General features: G+C 33.2%; 1 protein-coding gene across 1 annotated transcript in view; it reads right to left on the bottom strand.

Moving 5' to 3' along the window:
* The window catches only part of LOC148278305 (uncharacterized), a 396029-nt gene extending 393730 nt beyond the window's left edge, over positions 1-2299 (bottom strand). The window contains exon 1 of the mRNA XM_088231597.1: positions 2064-2299. The gene's annotated coding sequence lies outside the window, so the exon portion shown is untranslated. The remainder of the gene's footprint in view (positions 1-2063) is intronic.
* Positions 2300-19850: the final 17551 nt, after the last annotated feature.

Raw genomic sequence — 19850 nt, 5'->3', positions numbered from 1 at the left:
AAAAAAGCTTAAACTAACTTCAACTTAAACTAGCCAATGAATGACAGGTCGCGAGCCCTGTTTTTCCTCTCTTTTGCGACAAATTTCAAGTTGCGATTATTCTTGGTATTAGCGAGATTAAAGATTTTCTATCCCGTGGAATCCCAGTATTTACGGTATCCGCTTGTTTCAGTGCAGAGCTTAAATGGTTTTTATTTAGTGTTCAGATATTGTTATATTTACTCAGTTAATTAGAGGTATAGGAACTAGTGAAGCAGTAATATAGTGTCATAACGAACAAGACACAAAAAACCGCAAAAACGATCTGATCGAATCAATTAAAATAACGTGAAGTGCATATAAAATCGACAGAGTGCTATACTGGAATTAGTGCCAAAGGAAGGAAATCGTAAGCCCTCATCTCTTTCATTCTTGGATTGACACTTTTAACATAACGTGTATCGCAAAATCAATCGAACATATACAAATTTTCTTCGAACACGTTTCGGGAATGATGGAACATGGAACGTGGCCACAGTTACTCTTGCCCCACCTGACCTTATTTATAATTTTAACAAACCGTAAGTACATGGAAAGGAAAGTGATCAGTTTTATTTTTATTCTTAATGGGCGGGGGGGAGGGGGTCACCCGACCTGTGAAGATCTATTGTGACGGGTCCCCGTGAATAGTTCTCGCCCTCCGAGCCTGGCTGGCTACTGTGTGGAAGGCGAGAGTTTACATTTTGGTAAATCTCCCCCTCTAAGCCCAGGTCTATAAAGAGCCTGGCTAATGTCTGGAAGGAAAGTGATCAGTTTTACTCAATTTATTTTTTCAGGAGTAGCCATCGAGAGTAAAGTCGTCGTCAGATAAGAATGCCCACGCTCACGTTATGAAAGCAGTATTAAAACTGTGTTAGCGTAAACATTCTAATCTGGCCCCCGATCACAATGGGAAGTTAACATTTAACTTCAATTTTATCTACAAAATAAAATTAAGTTTTCTGTATGAAAAGCAGAATACGCATACAATTTTTTCTTCTAAACATGTCCAATTATAGGTTACCGACAAAGATACTTTAAATGTTAATGTAAATATACCTACTCATTTTCGTACCCAAATAGCAGTTTTTCTTTATAGACAGTCGAAGATAACTCCGTTAACTTCCCATTGTAATCGGGGCCCTGGCGACGATTTTACCAACCGACCGAACAAATAACGCGACTCGAAGACCTTCAATATCATTTATTGCACAAGTTACAACTTTAAGAATAAGACTTATAGAGAACATGGAGTATTGTATTAAAACGCAGAAAATAAGCTAAATTTCTTAAAGTTACAACACGCTAGATTCAGACTTATGGGATTTATGGATGGTTATGTACCTATTTAAAAAAAAATCATCGTTTTGTACGCCATGTGGAGATGCTTTTGTTTTGGAATATGTTCCCAGTGTCTTTATCGAGGTTCAGTAAATGTTACAAAAAGATAAACATAGGACAAAGGAGATAAGGAACTTGTCGGACGTGCTCACGAACCGCATTTTGGTAGAAAAAAGAAAAAGGTCAACGGACCATTTAGCGGGAAAAACAATCTTATTAGAATCAGTTTGGGAGAAATAATGCGGAGATCGGAACAAAGGTCATTATGTAAGGTGAAGGGGTGCATGCAAGCGCGGGTTACACGGGAGGGACAGGGAGAGCGCGATGGGGGGCGCTCGCGACCCTCGGTGCGAGCGGGACAGCCAGTGCGCAATATGTGATAAGGATTGTTAACACACTCCTTGTCAAATGGCTTATGCCCATGTGATCGAATACCACGCCACAAATTCCTCATTTCTGCACCAAAATTTAACCGAATATACGCCGAACGATCGGGTATTAAACCGAAACCACGTTTCTCTACGAGAAAATTAACTGTTTTATAAAAATAATCGATTTTCTGATGAAAAAGCTCACTTTCTCGAGACACTGCGAGAAGACAAAATTAAACACACGGATACCGTTACACGCAAACTTTTGAGAAAAAATACAACTGAAATCTGAACACGCATTTTTATTAATAAAAAAAGCATAAAAATATTTACCTTCATTTAGACAGAGTCATAACTCGCGCACATTTACATCGCACTGTCCTTGTGCATTACTATAAACATGACACTGAATAGCATTGTTTGTCGCGTTGACGTTTTGTAAAGTTAACACATACGGCGGATGGGTTCAAAGAAGAATTTTGAATCGAATTATACACTTTTTTTGCAGCGAATCGGTATTTCCACGGAATAATTCACGGGAGACAGTAAAAACATCCCCGCCCTGAAGCGCTGTCGAAAGTGACATCCGCCATCTTGCTTATTACCCACAAGTGGCGGAATAGTTAACGGGCTCTAGCGGCAAAAAAAACAAATACAAATTGTTCGTACCGCAGGGATCTTCTTCTGCAAGGTTTGAAACTTTGATATTTCATTTTCATAATAGTTTTTCCCGAATATTGATAATTATCTTGAAGATAAAAGATCCACATGAGATACAATATTTCATAAGATACTTAACCTACGTTTGGTTTAAACGAAATATTGATCCATGGCCGCTTTGTACGCTAAGAATACTGACCAAAATACCTTGTTTTTTGCGGAGCTTTTTATTTTAACGAGCGGGTCAGCCAGAAAACTTTTTCCCAATATTTTTCGGTACACGTAAATATAAGTACTTATTTCGTAGTATCGTTCTGTGTAAGTATACAATGCAAATGAATATTATGAAGCACAATAAAATTGGACGATAAATCCAATTTATTTCTTCCAAAAATCCTTACAAAATATTCGTCAAAATAATAATATTAAATGAATCATCATCGCTTTCATTGTTTGAAATTATTTTAAAAGTATTTTTGAAGATTTTCTATTATTATTTCATTTAAATGTGAAAATATTTACACATTTAAAATATTCGAAAAGTGCATTTTTTGTGCAATCGCCAGCGGACTAGTTTCCTGTATTTAGTTAGTTAGTTATGTGTTTAACAGATGTCTCTCAATCCCTATAAGCTTGTTATTTATTAAAATTACGTTCCAATAAATAATTTATTGACCGAGAGAAAACAGGTACAAAAATATTTTTGCTATGAAAATCTCTCTTATGTAACATAATACTATATTAAAGCGAGTTATTATTTATATAAAAGATGGATTAGATTCAAACCTGCAGGACGCGACGCGACGCATTAATTAATTTGGAAAACACCAAACTTTTAACAAATAAATGTACCTTTTTAAAACACGTTTAAAATTGTATGCGACCGAATAGCATAAACGCTTTATTACTTTTTATTTTGTTTATTCAGAAAAACAACAGCAATACAAAAAAACATATACAACATTTAAAAAAAAACACAAAATAAAGCCAAATAAGTTTTCAACATAAATACAATTATAAAAATCCAATTCAGTTATACATTGAGTTTTTGTGTGTGAGGATGCGTGGGTAAGTGAGTGGAGTGTGGTTTTGGTAGGTGTGTATAATAATAATAATAATATTTGGCTGATTTATATAGCGCCATTTTTGTAAAAAATCACCTCAAGGGCGCATTACAATTGTATATCTAAACTATATAGGCGTAAGGGTGGGTTATGGACAGGGTGAGTGTGTGTTTTATAAGAGTGAATAGAAACATCTTAAATGTATAATGTGAAAACAATTTTTTTATAAAGAAATAGATTTTTTTTAAATAATAGTTTTTGATTAACAAATTACAACAGGGATGGAGAATACCTTAAAAAAGGGAATATGGAAGTCTAGACATTTACAGGGCTTATGACCTGGCATTGGCTTTTCACAACAATTAAGGTTTCAGCTCTTTAACTTCACTAAAATCAACAAATGGAAGAATGAAAGAAATATAGATGTTCAAACATAGGTAAAATAGTGAATGTTACACAGTGTGTAAAGTGGCCACTTAAACCAGCCAATGGCAGGTCATAAGCCTTGTAAATGCCTAGACTTCCATATTCCCTTCATTAAGGTATTCTCAATCCCTGTTGAAATTTGATAATCTTAATAACTCCCGAGGGGGTGAAATCCAGTCTTTTGTCTTCAAACATTCCGACGAATTCAAATATTGTAATAGTTTTAATAATTCTTATTTCAAAAAAAGGTTTACTGCAGTTAAATATATCTCCACTAAGCGACTATAGCGACTCAGAGGAGAGTTCTGTGCATAGCTGGTGCGTTGGTGTTTCTTCATACAAACGTATTCTCGTATTTTCTCACTGGATTACGGCGACAGACCAGTGATTTTTTCACACATTAGATATTTACGAATGACGTGTCATTTTGGCTTTGTATTTTGACAATTGTTTTTTAATAGGAGCTAGGACCACCCAAAAGCCCTTAAAGCGCTGAGTTATCTTGTCGTTGGATGTACCTACCGTGTACAAACATGATAACAAAAAAACCTCAAAGGGTACCAACGCGACGCAGAAAATTTATTTCTGATACTCTTTTTTTTTTTTTTTAAATAAATAAATCGGTTTAGTTTTGGATTATCGAATATTTGGCCATGTTCTTGGTCGAAGCCGGCTAAATATGAGTGCATTTCACGGGTGACATTGTGATTAGTCATAATTATTCATCACCATCATCATCAATCTCTTTCCGCACCTAATGGTGCAAAGGGCACTGTATTAGTACAACAATCGCACTGTATCTTGATAAAAAAAAATTACATGAAAGTAAGATGATCGGTCTTACGCTTCAGGTACCAGTCCAGGTACTATGAAATATTCTAGTGTAAAAACACCCCTTTAAATAAATATTTCATATCAACCCCGTCGGGCATCGATTATTAGTAATTAGTAATTATTTGTTCATTGTACATTACGGAACTATTTAATGAAATATCACCTATTTGGGAATATTTTAAGATTCAAATTAGTTGCAACAGAGAGGGAAAACATTTTTGAGAAGAGAATATAGAAGTCTAGGCAGTCTAGCTTGTATGCAAACATTTGGACATACTCAAAACATTGTTCAATATTATAGGATTTGTAGTAAAGACAATAAACTGGCTGTGTGACTTGTTGCGACAATAAGAACTCGCAAGGTATTATTTATGAGGAAAAGCGCAATCGTTTGCTACCAACAAATGCTGAAAAAATTTTTTCATCCATCACAACTTACCACTGATAGATTTTAAGTATTAAAGTAGTAATTTGTAATTAAAATATATACGTTTTTTATATGATTTGGAATTCAGCCAAATAGTATGCAGTATTCTGCCGAATATCGAATATTTTTAAAAGTATCCTAATTGGCCGAATAACGAAATTGGTAGGATGCACGAAGACGATCTGATGTATTTACCTAGCGGTACCAGTATGAGAACCGTCACGCTAAGGCCCAGGGATGGCGAACGAGGGACCCGCGGGTCAAGCAGTGACTCACGTGAGAAATTATCTAACCCTCTCGTACTTTTAGATACGACTGTTTTTATTCAAAGCTTTTATTGAATAAAAAATAAAGAGAAGCCATCTTCGCCTCTAAAACTACAAAAAAATCTGGTAAAAAAACAAAATATTTTCCATGTATAAAGAAATATCTTGAAACTACAGTTGATTTAGAAAGTAAAATTGAAACCAACGATATAGCAGTGAAACAGTATTTATCGTGTTTAGAAGAAATTAATTCAGCTTTTCAGAAAGGTTTTATAAATTTAAAAAACTGGAAACAACTCTTAGATTTGTTATATCCCCACAAATAGTTAAATTTAAGTATTTAGAGTTAAGTGTCTTTAAATGGGAAAAAAATAATAATTTAGAAACGTAATTATTAGTTTTAAAACAGTTTAATGTGAATTTTTTTTAATAGATTTAAACATCGAGAGAGAAAAAAATCATGTATAATTGAGAATGGAGAACAAAGTTGAAAATATAATGGTTATTACGAAAACGCAGCTAATTATTTATTTATATTATTCATACAAATACATACATATTACAAAAATATATAATAATAACGTATCCCAAACTCTATTAAGCCAAGGGCTCTGTGTCGAGTTGGGATACAACATAAAGGAAAGTGAAAGCACGTACATAATTAAATAAAACATAAATATTATTAAAAAAATATACACATATTTTAAAGGTCATCTGGACAACACGCTTTGTAATATATAAATCTATGCAATATCATGCACAAGTTTCTTGTAATGGTCTTTTTCCTTAGACAAAATCCAGACTTGTACACTCTTTCTGAAAATGGCTTTCGTTTTGGAGAACTTAACATGTTGACATCCAGGGCGTTGAACACTCTTGGGGCCACAAAAGATAAATTCCTTAGAGCAAACGTCGTACGTGTTTTTGGAACTTAATAATTCAAATAACCTCGGAAAACCTCGTCCGAGCATTCTGCTGGGACCTACTTTTGTAGCCGTATGACCAGAAATGTGTCGACTATTTTTTAAAAAATGTCTAATATCCAGTACCTTCATGAATTGAAACAATGTCTCAGATGGGAAAGTGGGGGGACATCGCAGCATCACTCTTAGTATTAATTGTCGTATGTTTATTAGGGGTAGCGGTTTCATGATAGACGCAGTGCAACCTCCCCAGCCCACTATACCATATTATGAACCTCGCATAGAAAAAATATCGTCAAATTAACAACAACAGATCTCTCATCAAACGATAATATTGTTTAACGGGAAATCTGTAGTTGTTTAAATCATTATTTTTTTGTTAATTTTATATACCTATTATATTCTTCATTTATTTTTTTTTATTTATAAAGAGTCTATTAAAATTTTGCTTGTAAATTTAAAAGTCAATCAAATTTGTAAGCCTTTATTCATTTTTAGTTTTAATTACTCAACCTATGTGACCCGTGATATGGATTTACAAAAAAACAAAAACAAATTTGACCCGCTTGCGAAAAAGGTTCGCCATCCCTGCGCTAGGCACTGCATCGCGTTAACTGATTTTCCTTTCGAATAAATTATTACATAAGCGGAATTTTGATTAAAATGATATTTCAACACGTTTGAGCCACCTTCATTTATATACTCGTACATACCTTATTTAGCTGATTACGCGGATCATTTTGATGTACGTTTATCACATAAATTAATGCAATTACACAATCACATTTGTCGTACTTGCGTACATTTTAAAGGTAGAAAAGTACACGCAGTATCACACATATATTGGTCTATTTTACAAGATGGCGAAAATCCACAAGGTGCGATATCATAACACGGAACGGATTGATATTTATTGAAGGTATTATAATTTAATTAAATAACTTGTAGAAGCCTCACACAAATGCGATCGGCCGGGCCTTGAGGCCTTGGGCATGTCTCGAACAAGTAGAAGAATTTGTGAATCAGGGCTGGTATTTCAAACGTTCTCGTGGTCGTATTAACTTGTGTATTTACATACAAAATACATGAGAAAAACTGTTTTCTCGTGCCGCAAGAGTGGTTCAGAATAGCACCCCTGGGAAGTATGTTTTCAAGAAATGGAAGAGTAGAAAAATATATTGAAAGAAAAGTGAATGCGGGCAACAAAATGAGCGGCGCACTAAGCACAGTAATTGCTAACAAAAATATGTCACTCGAAGCTAAACTGGCAGTGCACAACGGAGTTTTAGTCCCAACACTTATGTATGGAAGTGAAACATGGAACTGGCAGAGGAAGGATGAAAGCCGAATGAACGCGGTTGAAATGCGATCTCTTCAACGAATGTGTTGGAAATCAATGTATGATAGGGTAGGTAACGAATGATGAAATCAGGCGAGAGTGATAATCTGAGTTAAGTATAATTGATAAAATTAAAAAAGGGTCTCTGCGATGGTTTGGTCATGTAGAACGAATGGACGACGAAAGAATGGTAAAACAAGTATTCATGGCGAAAATGAACGGTAACGTGAGACGAGGATGACAAAAGAAGACGTGGCATAATCAGATAAACCAAAATCTTAAGCCTGGTCATGTCAAAAGCAGACAGAACCGAAGGGCATGTATGACAAGATTTATGAATGTTGAAGTAGCTAGGAATAAATACCAAGATAGACGCGTGTGGCGGTTCATTCTTTCTGCCTACCCCTACGGGGAAATGGCGTGATGGTAGTGGTAGTAGTAGTAGTAGTAGTAATAATTTAATGTAGCTTTGCAGAAAGCAGCCGGTCCACAAATTTGAAAAAAATAGATATTGGTGTTATCGGGTGCAGTAAGGTCAATTCTATATTACGCTAAAAACAGCCAGGCTTCTTTCATACAAAAAACTCTAATAATTACTTTCTGAAAATAGTGTTGATCAAAAAACGGCATTTCTCAATTTGCAAAAGACACCCACAGAACTAGAAAAATCTTATATTATAGATGCTGGTGGGAAAATTAATGCCTCTTGAAATCTAGTTCTCTTAAATAAATTAAAGTGGATAAATACGAGTATTTTAATTTTATGAAGTCAGAATACAGAATGTCTGAATAAGGTATCATTCAATATTAGATCAGGCTGTTTTCTGCAAAATGCATATTTTAGGTTGTGTGATCAGCCAGACTTATAATTAAATCATTTTAAAGTTATTGTATCAAATGAATTAAACTATTCTTTACAATGAGGTAGTTCAGTGGTTTTTTTTATTTTTATTATTTGTTAATAGACTTATTAAACTAAGCAATTTTTTTCAAAAAAATTTTGTGTACCATATTATCAGCGCTATGATTTTGCGAAAATGTAGGTCTTACAAGAAACGTTAGCAGGAAAACTCAATTATTCAAATTCATTTCATGTCCTGGTTGGCTGCCAATTTTTATTTTTTTTAAAATTGTTATAGTGAAAAAAAGTTGCTAAATGGCAGCTGTTAACTGCATAAAAAGTTTTATAATTATTAGACAACATCTGTCTCCGGATTTTACAAAGCCAATCCGGAGACACAAAATTAATTTCAATTTGAATACTTTTTTGTGCACGTAGTTTTGACTCCATTTGACAACATATTTTTCTTATTAGATTAGTGGAATCAAAAAAAAAAATCGGCCCATCTTAATGCATATACTAAAAAGGTATTTAATAAAATTGCATAATAATGAATAAGAAAATAATTATACTTAAATCGATTCAACGTTATCATTATTTTATTATATACAACTAATGGAGAATAATGCACTTTAGTAACCAGAATGTAGTGTTCCCCTTATCCCAATTGACTAATATTTATCATAATTTTGAGTGACATAATGTGTCGAATGCTTTTGAAAAATCTATAAATAAAACCAAGATATGCCGCAAGCCATTCAATACATTATTTATGTAATCTGCAAATTTCTGTAATAGATCATGGCAACTTTTTTTTCTGAAATCCGAATTGACAATACATTGAACAATCAACCAGAAACGCTATTTTTACGAAGAATGAGTATTAAATATGCAGTTGGCCGCTTTTGATACTATTTTTGGCGTTTGGCCATCTTTGATACTGAGGCACTGAGGCAATGTATGACAGGCAATAATACCATACAATGGACTTAAACACTACAATGACGACCCGACTACTAGAAAAAATATTCTGAACACAAATTAAAAATCGACACAAAAAAACACACACTATGAATAACCAGACGAGACATAACATGGCTTGACCTATAATATGTTTATATAACCCTAAAGGGTTTTGATATTTGAACTAACTAACTAACTAACTAACCATCACGCCATTTCCCCGGAGGGGTAGGCAGAGAGGATAGAACGCCACACCACTCTGTCCTGGCACACTTCCTTTGCTTCCTTCACATTCATACATCTTCTCATGCACGCACGTCGATTATTCCGACTTTTCACATGACCACTTTCAAGAATTTGTTGTACTTGATCATGCCATGTCTTTCTCGGCCTTCCTCGACTTCTACAACCAGACACATTCGCATCATAAATCTTTTTAGCCGTTCTTTCATCATTCATTCGCTCCACATGACCGAACCATCGCAAAAGACCTTTCTTAATTTTGTCGATAATGCTTAACTCAGCCTTGCATTCTGCTCTAATTTCGACATTAGGGCACCTATCATACATTGTTTTTCCGCACATTCGCCTGAGGGATCGCATTTCAACAGCATTCAGTCTACTTTCGTCCCTTTTTTTCCAACTCCATGCTTCGCTTCCATACATTAGGGTTGGTACCAGAACTCCATTATGAACTGCTAATTTAGCCTCTTGCGATAGACACTTATTTGCTACGACAGACTTTAAGGCACCATTAACTCTGTTACCGGCACTAACCCTCCTTTCAATATCCTTGTCCATATTTCCATCTCTAGTAAACATACTACCCAGATATACAAATTCTTCGACCTGTTTCAAACTATCTCCATTTACTACAATCTTACATTCAATAATAATAATAATCATTTTCGAAAAAACGTTGTTTTTTAAATGAAATAAATTGTGTTTTTTCCCACTTGACAATGCGGATGTCTAATTATGAAAAAATGAATTTCTTACATTGAATGTTGTTTTTTAAAATACATACATGAATGCAATATCAAAATCATATACATGTTTTGAACGGAAGCAATATATTACTTACAGTTAAATGCACTATTGTGGTTTCCGTTGCATTTCCAGAAGTTTTGAATAAATAACCTCTATCGAGCGAATTGAGAAAATGAATTTCAATAAAGTGCCTTTTATTAAAGCGCCGATTTCACGAGGCACCCGATTTAATTATTATCATTTCCGAGGTTAGTGTGGCACGTAACACCAGTTAGTTAATAACTTTGCTAACACGCCATTATTTTATCCCAACTACTTACAAAGTTTGGAGTGTGTTGATATTGTATCATATATCTCGTTTTCTATATTATGTTTGTAAAATGAATTCGGAGCGAGGCTATCAAGAACGGATCATAAATAATAATCGCAGGTTTCTTTCCGACTCTACGTAGTCGCATCAAGAAAAACGACCAAGTGGAAAAATAACAATATATTTGTACATATCTAAAGACATTCGATTTACTCCAGGCATTGCCGATGGCGAATCATTATTTATACGATTTTAACAATCTAATCCGTAATCCGTAGGGTACGCGTTTGTTACAAAATCAATCAATAATAAAAGAAAGCTTGCCTTTTCAATAAATCGTTAATATCCAAACTAAAGATACAAAAAATAAAGATAACCATGTTAAACTCATTACATACTTAAACTCATTAAAATAACATTATATCTATTCATTAGTTAACCCAAATAAAATTTGTTGATAATGATCCTTAAGATAAAAATAACTTTATTTAATTTACTTATATATAACTTTGAATTATCTATCCTTACCTCTGTTATGTATAAATACATATAACTCTTTAATAAAGATACCAGTCTCGAAGATGTCGCGAAAGCGATGAAACCGGTCACTGGATATTCCAAATTTGTGGATTAAAGTATCACTCGTGTTTTATTTAAATATAAATTACAATGAACTTCCATCAAGAATTTTCACTTACAAACTTAAAAGGAAACTCCTTGATGATTTTTCGAATGTTTGAGTTTACTGTTTACCATATTGATGTGCCATATACATATAAACGTATTTTCAAATTTTTTTCATGTTTCTGATCCTATATTTGTGGTTGATATACTCATTTGTCTGTGTCAACTGATTGCTAGTCCCATCTCAACACATGACTTTTAGTCCCATGGAGTTGGAACTTATGTGTCAAATAATGTACAATAAACTTATGTTTGTAAATAAATAAATATCATAGAAACAGTATTCTTCTTTTCCACGTCCGCTCCTAAGTGGAGCATGTGGACATCACCAGTTGCCTCCAGGAGACCCTATCGCCAGCCAGCATTTTCGCATCTTCCCACGTCTACAAGCGTGTAAATTATACCAACACTGAAAAAAATTAAAAACTAAAACATAAAAAAACTAAACTGAAGTAAAGTATGAATGCGATAAATGTTGAACTCGTTTATTGATCGCTGTATAATTACATCAGTAAGATTGCCATAGTGTTATTTATAATGATAGCTTTGTCAGAACTCCATATCGAGGACATTGACCCACTAAGAATGAATGTTCACTAAAGAAATAGTAGTTTAGAATGCGCGTAGGAACATATGAATGCTAAATTATCATCCTACAAAAATACATTGTACTAGAGATTTCAAACAGATGAAAATGCTTGAAAAGGTTTCATTGATGAACATATTTTCTTGTTTCTAAAACGCGGTTTTTGTTCGAATTTATGTAAATGTTATTCATGTCAATCGCAGCAGATGAGTTGAGAGATACTGTTTTATTTAAATATTTTTTGCCATCGAACTATTAAAAAACCTAACAAATAAACACGCGTTGATTTGTGAGGGGTTCAAAAAGCCCATTGGGGGGGGGGGGACTTTGATTTATCTGTGCGCAAAATAAAATTTAAAAAATACAGGGAGTCTTTTTGATACTCCCGTCGAATCTTTATTTTGTAAATGTGAATTACATACGTTACTTCTGTTACTCTCGTTCCGGAAAAACAAATTAAAATAGAGCGCGCCGTGCCCACACAAGTCCAAATTTAGACCCCCACGCGCTGCACTGTGACGTCACTTTGCAATTTCTCCCCCGCTCGTGACTGGTGGAGATGAAAAAATAGATTGCTGGTGACAGACAAATTGACTATAATTATTTATTTATGTATTTCACAGTTTTAAAATGTAGAGTTTCTTTGTTTCAGATTTCGACTAGCTAGGAAATTCCCGTGTTTAGGAAGGACCTTATTTTTTAGATGTGTTTTTTTATCTATTATTTCATTAAATGATGCTTAATAAATTCAAAGAATAAACTATAACTATATAAACTATAACTATATTTTAAACTATAACTACACATATATACTCACTAGATAAGGGTTGTAACTGTAAATTATAAATATCGCTAATCTTTTATAAACAAATAATGTATCGTATAAAAATATCAAAAGAGGCCACGAGACATCTAAAACGGATCAGGGGACGTGAAGGGAACTTTCAATGTTTATTTACTTTGTCTTGTTTTTATATTTTGTTTGGTTTACAAAAACCGTAAACTGTTTATATATTTGACAATTGTGGTCTGCATTACTTTACGAGTTACCCACCATGTAATGCAGACTGTAAATATAAGGTAGAAGTTAATTAATAAAAAGCAGATAGCTAGCTACTAAACTGCCGATATGTACATATTCAGCAAGCGAATAGCGCCCTATTAATAGGTGAATTCTGACTTGCATTCTCACGGCTTCTGGGTGCGTAAAACAATGCGCAAGATCTCGCTCTAGTATAATTATTGGAAACATCGAAACTGATCTCTTTCAGTATATTTGAATTATGTATACTTCCGGAAATCAGCTTGCGGAAATATTTCCTAAGAAAACATTTACGACGAGATTCGAAAGTGTTGAAATCCAGCATCCCTGCTATTTTCGATAAGATAGAAGTATCGCCAAAACCGCCATTGAACCTTTTGCCGCCATAACATACTATTAATTTCTGTTCCGGACTTAGTTTTGATAACTCTTGGGAATGTAGTGGATTATTATTTTATATATTACATAAGAAGGTATTATACGAGTACAAGTTATAAAAAAAGAGTAAACCATATATTGGAAAATAAATACATTATCGAGTATTTGAAAAAAAATTTAAACTTTGTTCCAAACCGAAAAAAAAATGTATGAAGCCTATGTAAAAACTAAAATATGTTATATGCAACTACTATGGGGAACTCATTACAAAAACAGCAAAATAAAATATTGAAATTGGTATATGATCTCCCTTATCTAACAGCAACTAAAAGATTCTTGAAACCACCTAAACAATAAAACTGAACTCTTTCAACTAGGATCCTTAAAAATTATTTATGAATTAGCCACTGATGTAATTGTAGACGAAGAACTAAAACTTGAAAAAAAAATGTAGTAAACATGGACACAATACGAGAATATCAGAAAAATATCATATTTAACCTTCTAAAACAAGAGACAAGGACAGTTAAGACAGTCATTCAGATCTAAATTTGTTTCAACAGAGAAGGAAAACAATTTTGAGAAGGGAATATGGAAGTCCAGGGTAAATATAGACAGAATGGGGAATGTTTCACAGTGTGTAAAGTGGCCACTTAAACCAGCCAATGGCAGGCATAATCCCTGTAAATGCGTAGACTTCCATACTCCCTTCGTATAAGTGTTTTCCCTCTCTGTTGCAACAAATTGAGATCTACAAAGTATACACTCATAGTAAAATATTTAAAATGTTATTAGCCCCACACGGATAATTTTTTATACATTTATGTATATTTATAATATTAATTTAGAATAAGAAATATTTTGAGAAGGTAAAAAGAAATTGAAATGATTTTCTTCGCCAGTTATAAATTTCCTTTAACTAATAAACCAGGGACTGAAATTATACAATAAACTACCAGACAAAACTAAACAAAAGACTCAGACAACCTTTACAAAAGATGTTTAAATATTATCGTTAACACTAGAACATGAATTTAATAAAGAAAAAAATATGTTGTTTAATGTATGTAATCCATAAGGGTTACTAAATAAAAATATCAAAAGAAAAAAAAATACAACGTTTGTTTCTTTTAGAAATATGGCGAGGATTGTCATCTAAATTATGATACCTTGTTTTTACATAATTATAAAAACGCTTTAATTTCTGTGCTCAAATAAGGTAAGATGATTGAACATTATGATTACAATTATAATTGAAATTACTGACATGTACCAACCGGAGATAGGCACTGTGATGGTAATTCGACGAGTAATGAGTAACCAGGAACAGTTATCTGACCCAATGGGGCATATCCAGTGGGAAGGAAATGCCTCCAACTGAGGTGCAACTTTAGTTAGCTAGCTAGCGCTTCATCTGTCCACTTCCACTGACCTCTGGGGCACGAGGCACGAGGTACGAGGCCGCTATGGAATGTGTGTCAGGCTGTCAGGCTGATACGCCATCTTCCCGTCATCCCACATACTACATACTTATACATCATATGGTTTTCTCTGATACATAAATATACTATCTTCGCACGTGTTTTTCGGGAGAAATTACGTATTTAAAATAAGTATTTGTCAGCAAAGAGACACAGACTGGATAATCCCTTGAACCTTTTTGGTTTGACCGAACAGGATTGAGAGATGGTAAAAGCACGATTTGATTTTCATTTGCAAGTCATTATGCAAACCAATTAATGCAATGAAAGTGCGAATCATCAACACGAATCCAAAATCCTACCACAAAACAAAAACGAAGAGCAAATCAAAGGAGTCATAAATAAAAACAAGTCAATAAGTAAGTTCAGTGGTTTTTTTTTAAAATCGTATTTTCAGCGATTTTTCAGGAAATTGTTGACAAACTGCAGGAAAACTCTACTCCTCTGGGTCTTAATATTAATACAAAAAGACTCAGATTATGAACAACAAATCCTGTCATGACTCTGATCAGCCGCTCTATAATAATGGACAGATGATTTAGAAAATTGACAGCTTTAAATACTTTGGAGTTTACGTAACGAGCGTCCCGAGGATGAGGCGGTGGACCCGGCTTGGACGCGTGCTGCGCGTACCTCAGGGAACCTTAACCCAAGTTGCCTCTTCTTTAAACCAGCGGGCTCACGCCGTCCTGGAAGGCCGTCGATGACGATCTTTCGACATTATTCGGCAGAACTAAGGGGCGCTGGACTGACAAGGGAGGAGGAAAGAGTGCTGGCTGGTAACAGGGTCTAAAAGCCCCACCCACTTACCAGGATCCGTTTTAAAGGTCTTGTGGCTTCTTTTCAGATCCACACATTGCAAAATATTTTTTCATTTTTTTCAATCTAAGTATATATCGTAAATTTGTCTGCCACCCTGTACATAATTTCCTGATTCTGACGGGTATGTTAGTTCATTCGTTTGTTAGTAAACCGGAAGAAACAAGTCCGATCGGGAGAGCCAGAATCGTTACTACCCCTCCACGATAAGGAGGCAACTGGTGATGTCCACTTGCTCCACTTAGTAGCGGGTTTGGAAAAGAAGAAGAAAGAATTATCAGTGCTATGATTTTTTAAGTTTCGTAATTCTAAGATAACGTCACAAATTCTCGTCGGAGAGTTCTGCTGATTGGTGAGTTGGCTTCCCGTAAACCGAAAATCTATCGCAACTCTCGTCACCAGAGTTTTCGAATCAATCATTATTGGTTGATTCGAAAGAACTAGTGACGAAGTGACAACATTTGAAGTAGTTAGTTTTTATGAAAATAATTTTCATTTTTTTTTTTCATATTACGCATTTTCGGGAAACTTCGCCGTACAATATTTAATGCTCTAATTTTTACTGTGCTTAAGAAACAAAATATATACCCAACTTCTCGTAGCACTACAAACTTAAAGTTAAAGAGCTAAAACCTTTATTGATTAGAGCGAGATTCAATAAATTATTTCACCTACCACGCTTGAAAATATTTGTTGCTACACGATGTGTAAAGTTGCCTCTTAAATCAGCCAATGAAATGTCATAAACCCTGTAAATGCCTAGACATCCATATTCTCCTTTGTAAAATGTTCTCCATCTCTGTTGTAGTGAATATGATTATTTTAATAACTCCCTAGGGGGTTGAATCCGGTCCTTGACAAATTAAATAAATAGGTGAATTGCGAATATGTGAATACGTGTTTACGTGTTTTTTTCATTTCTCTAGTTTAACGTGTTCGACATAATGTAGATTGTACATTGGTGGAGTTATTACCAAATGAATTTCATAGGCGGCCTCCGTGGTGTAGTGGTCAAGACGCTTGACTCACAGACGGAAGGTTCCGGGTTCGATTCCCGGTGAGAACACAAAAATTAAATGTGATTTTTCTCAAGCCTGGGTGTTCTGTGATGTAATTCACCACTGTAATTGGGCCTCCTGGCCTGTTGTGGTGCAAAAATAAAATCAAATTATAAAATCTTCCAATCAACCGATAAAATAAACATGAGATTTAGATAATTTAGGTTTTCTTATTGCTCTAAAAAACTCATTATTCATAAAGTACTAATGCTGCATTAATTATCTTTTTTATTATTACCTAGTTGAATATTAACCACTCTATTTTTATCTTAAATTATTCTCAACTTCATTTTGTTATATTTATATTTAGAAAATAAAATTTTCTCATGTTAATTGTTATCTCTTATTTAGAGATGTTATGTTTCTTTTTTACTTTTTGTATATTTTATGTTCACTAAATTGTTAAGTTTTAATTATTCTATTATATTTTATATTATGTAGGTTGTAGGTTCTACATAATTATTGTTCACTGCTGTGATTATTTCTGCAAAACATTTTTTTCGTGGGTTCTTTGAACCGTCGATGTATAAATAAATTAATAAATATTGTAAAAATAATATTGGATTTAAAGTTTTGAAAAACAAGTAAATACCCTCATTTTGTAACCGTGTAACAAATACATAAATGAGCGAGAATAAACATGTAATGCTACTTATTATGATCAATATTTTAAGAACCACTTGCGTTAATAAATTTACAACTCAAAATACCTGCCGCGCAAATATCCCAATAAAAATTCGACATTTGCTAGTAAGATTATGCAAATCGAGGCATTGAACTTGCCAAATACGTATGTTTTCACAATAAAATATATGTTTTATTTTAATATTACGATAGTTAAAAACTAGAAATTTTGTATTATTTTTTAAGAAACCGTGTGCCTTTTTATTTATTTATTTTAAATAAAAATAAATATTTGCTTTCTTATGATTTACCCTAAATTTTGAGGGCCATTTTCAACGAGTTGTAAATAACTCACTATAAGAAAATGGAAATCAAGTTGGGGTAGAGTGGGATTCGAATCACGGACCTTTGAGCCATGAGTCCGAGACACTAGTCAAGGGACTACAACTCGATCCAAAATATCCCGATACAAATCTTTCAATATTAGACGTCAATAAATGTTAGATAATGTTTGTATATGGCAATATAACTAAACACCGACTTTTCGATGACTACCGGTTTCCAGAGGTACCTACCCCTCTTTTCGCAGCCTTAACAACCTTTAAAATCAACATTTTACGTCCATTCTGTCGGAATAAAACGCAGAATCTTAAGAAAGGTAGGCGAACGTGCAAACCACTACATAACTTGCGCGGAGGTTTCTCCACTTGATTTCCTTATTCGGGATTTTTACCTGAGGGCAGCCATTTCCAGGGTTCTGGTTCTATTTGACAGACATAACTGTATTCTTCATCCGCCTAGACACAACAACGTAGTAGTTTCATAAAAATATTAAACCAACGTACCTACTAATAGGACACATGCTATAAGATGCTGAGGTCATTATTTATTTGGCGGATAAGTGTTTTTGAAAATAGATATTTCTCTTTGTCTTTTTTTTCTTCACGTTTTAATAATTTAATAAATCAGTATGTTTAAAAAAAATACATGAAAAAAAAATTCCCATGAAACATAAAACGTTCGTTTCGTAATACTTTGGAAAAAAATATTGTTTTAATTTGGGAATGCCTGGGGTCACGTTACTTTATTTTACTATTTAAACATTGTGTTGAAATCAATCAGAATACTATCATTACGCCAATCGGCGGTAACTGTTGGACGCTGGAGGGTGAATGCTAATGCCAAGCCTAGCGCCTATATATTATGTATATTGTGCGTACTTATTTTAAGAACCCAGTTCCTTTCAACAAGCTAACATTCCTAAATCAAAGATTGTAGAATTTAATAAAAATAATTATAAGACGTAAAAGATGACTGGCAGAAAATAGTAGTAAAAAATAAATGTAACATCTGAAACAAATACAAATTAAACTTAAATATCTAAATACCTAATTTGGTAATGTTTCCAAAATAAAACAAGTTTATTGGATTGTAATTCTACTTTATTCCATATTATGTACGAGTATAATATTTTTTTTATTTTTATTTTACTATATACCTACTAAATATATAAAAACTTGTAATGTTCCTAATAAATTAAATTAAAATGAAATAATATTATAAAATCTGAATGTATTTTACCTTAGTTGACATTAAACATGAATGAAACCTGTGTAAAACACCAATGTAGAATATCAACAATAATTTTCAAAATAAACCTGTATAAATGAAATCAATATTTTTATAATTATTACATTAATTTTAAAGTCATATCTTTACAAATGTTTTTTAAATAATGGAAGGTTTTTCCCCAATATAACCAAAATATTCCTCTAATATACTCAGTATACCCTAATTGAATTTTAATTACTCTACTTATTTTGGCTTGTATAGAAATCCACAAACATAAAATAGCAATTATTTTTAGTATATAAGGAAACTTCGTAAATATTTAAGTTAGTTTGTTTGAAAATGTCCTAACAAGACGAAACGCGTCACAATATGCCCTTTGTATATTTTATAAAAAATAAAGTAGAATTACAATCCAATAAACTTGTTTTATTTTGGATACATTACCAAATTAAATATGGAATTCTACCAATTGTCTGCATACACAATAAATAAATCTAAATACCTATTTAATAAAAAAGCTAGGTAATTAAATTACAAGAAATAGCAGTTACGAATGATTAAAAAATAAAATCACTTTAGCTTGGAAGTTTAGTTTTTATACAAAACCGTTATGAAAGGAAAAAAATATTGTGTTTTGAAATAAACTTTAATTTACTAAGAATAACAAAGTAAAGATTGTAAGGTAAAAAAGTTAACAAATCACATTAATTTATCATAATGTTAGTGGGACGAAGATAACCAAGTTTAACGAGTTCATGTTGTTTTAACTAATTCCAAGAATGAATTGATGTTTTTTGTAGATACTTCTTGATAAAACTCCATAAAATAAAGTT

The sequence above is a fragment of the Micrasema longulum genome, unplaced genomic scaffold (assembly GCF_059751315.1).
Source record: "Micrasema longulum isolate JH-2025_06_02 unplaced genomic scaffold, ASM5975131v1 h1tg000896l, whole genome shotgun sequence".
Lineage (NCBI taxonomy): Eukaryota > Metazoa > Arthropoda > Insecta > Trichoptera > Brachycentridae > Micrasema > Micrasema longulum.
Note: the sequence above shows the minus strand (reverse complement) of the source record. Positions and strands in the feature narration are given on the sequence as shown.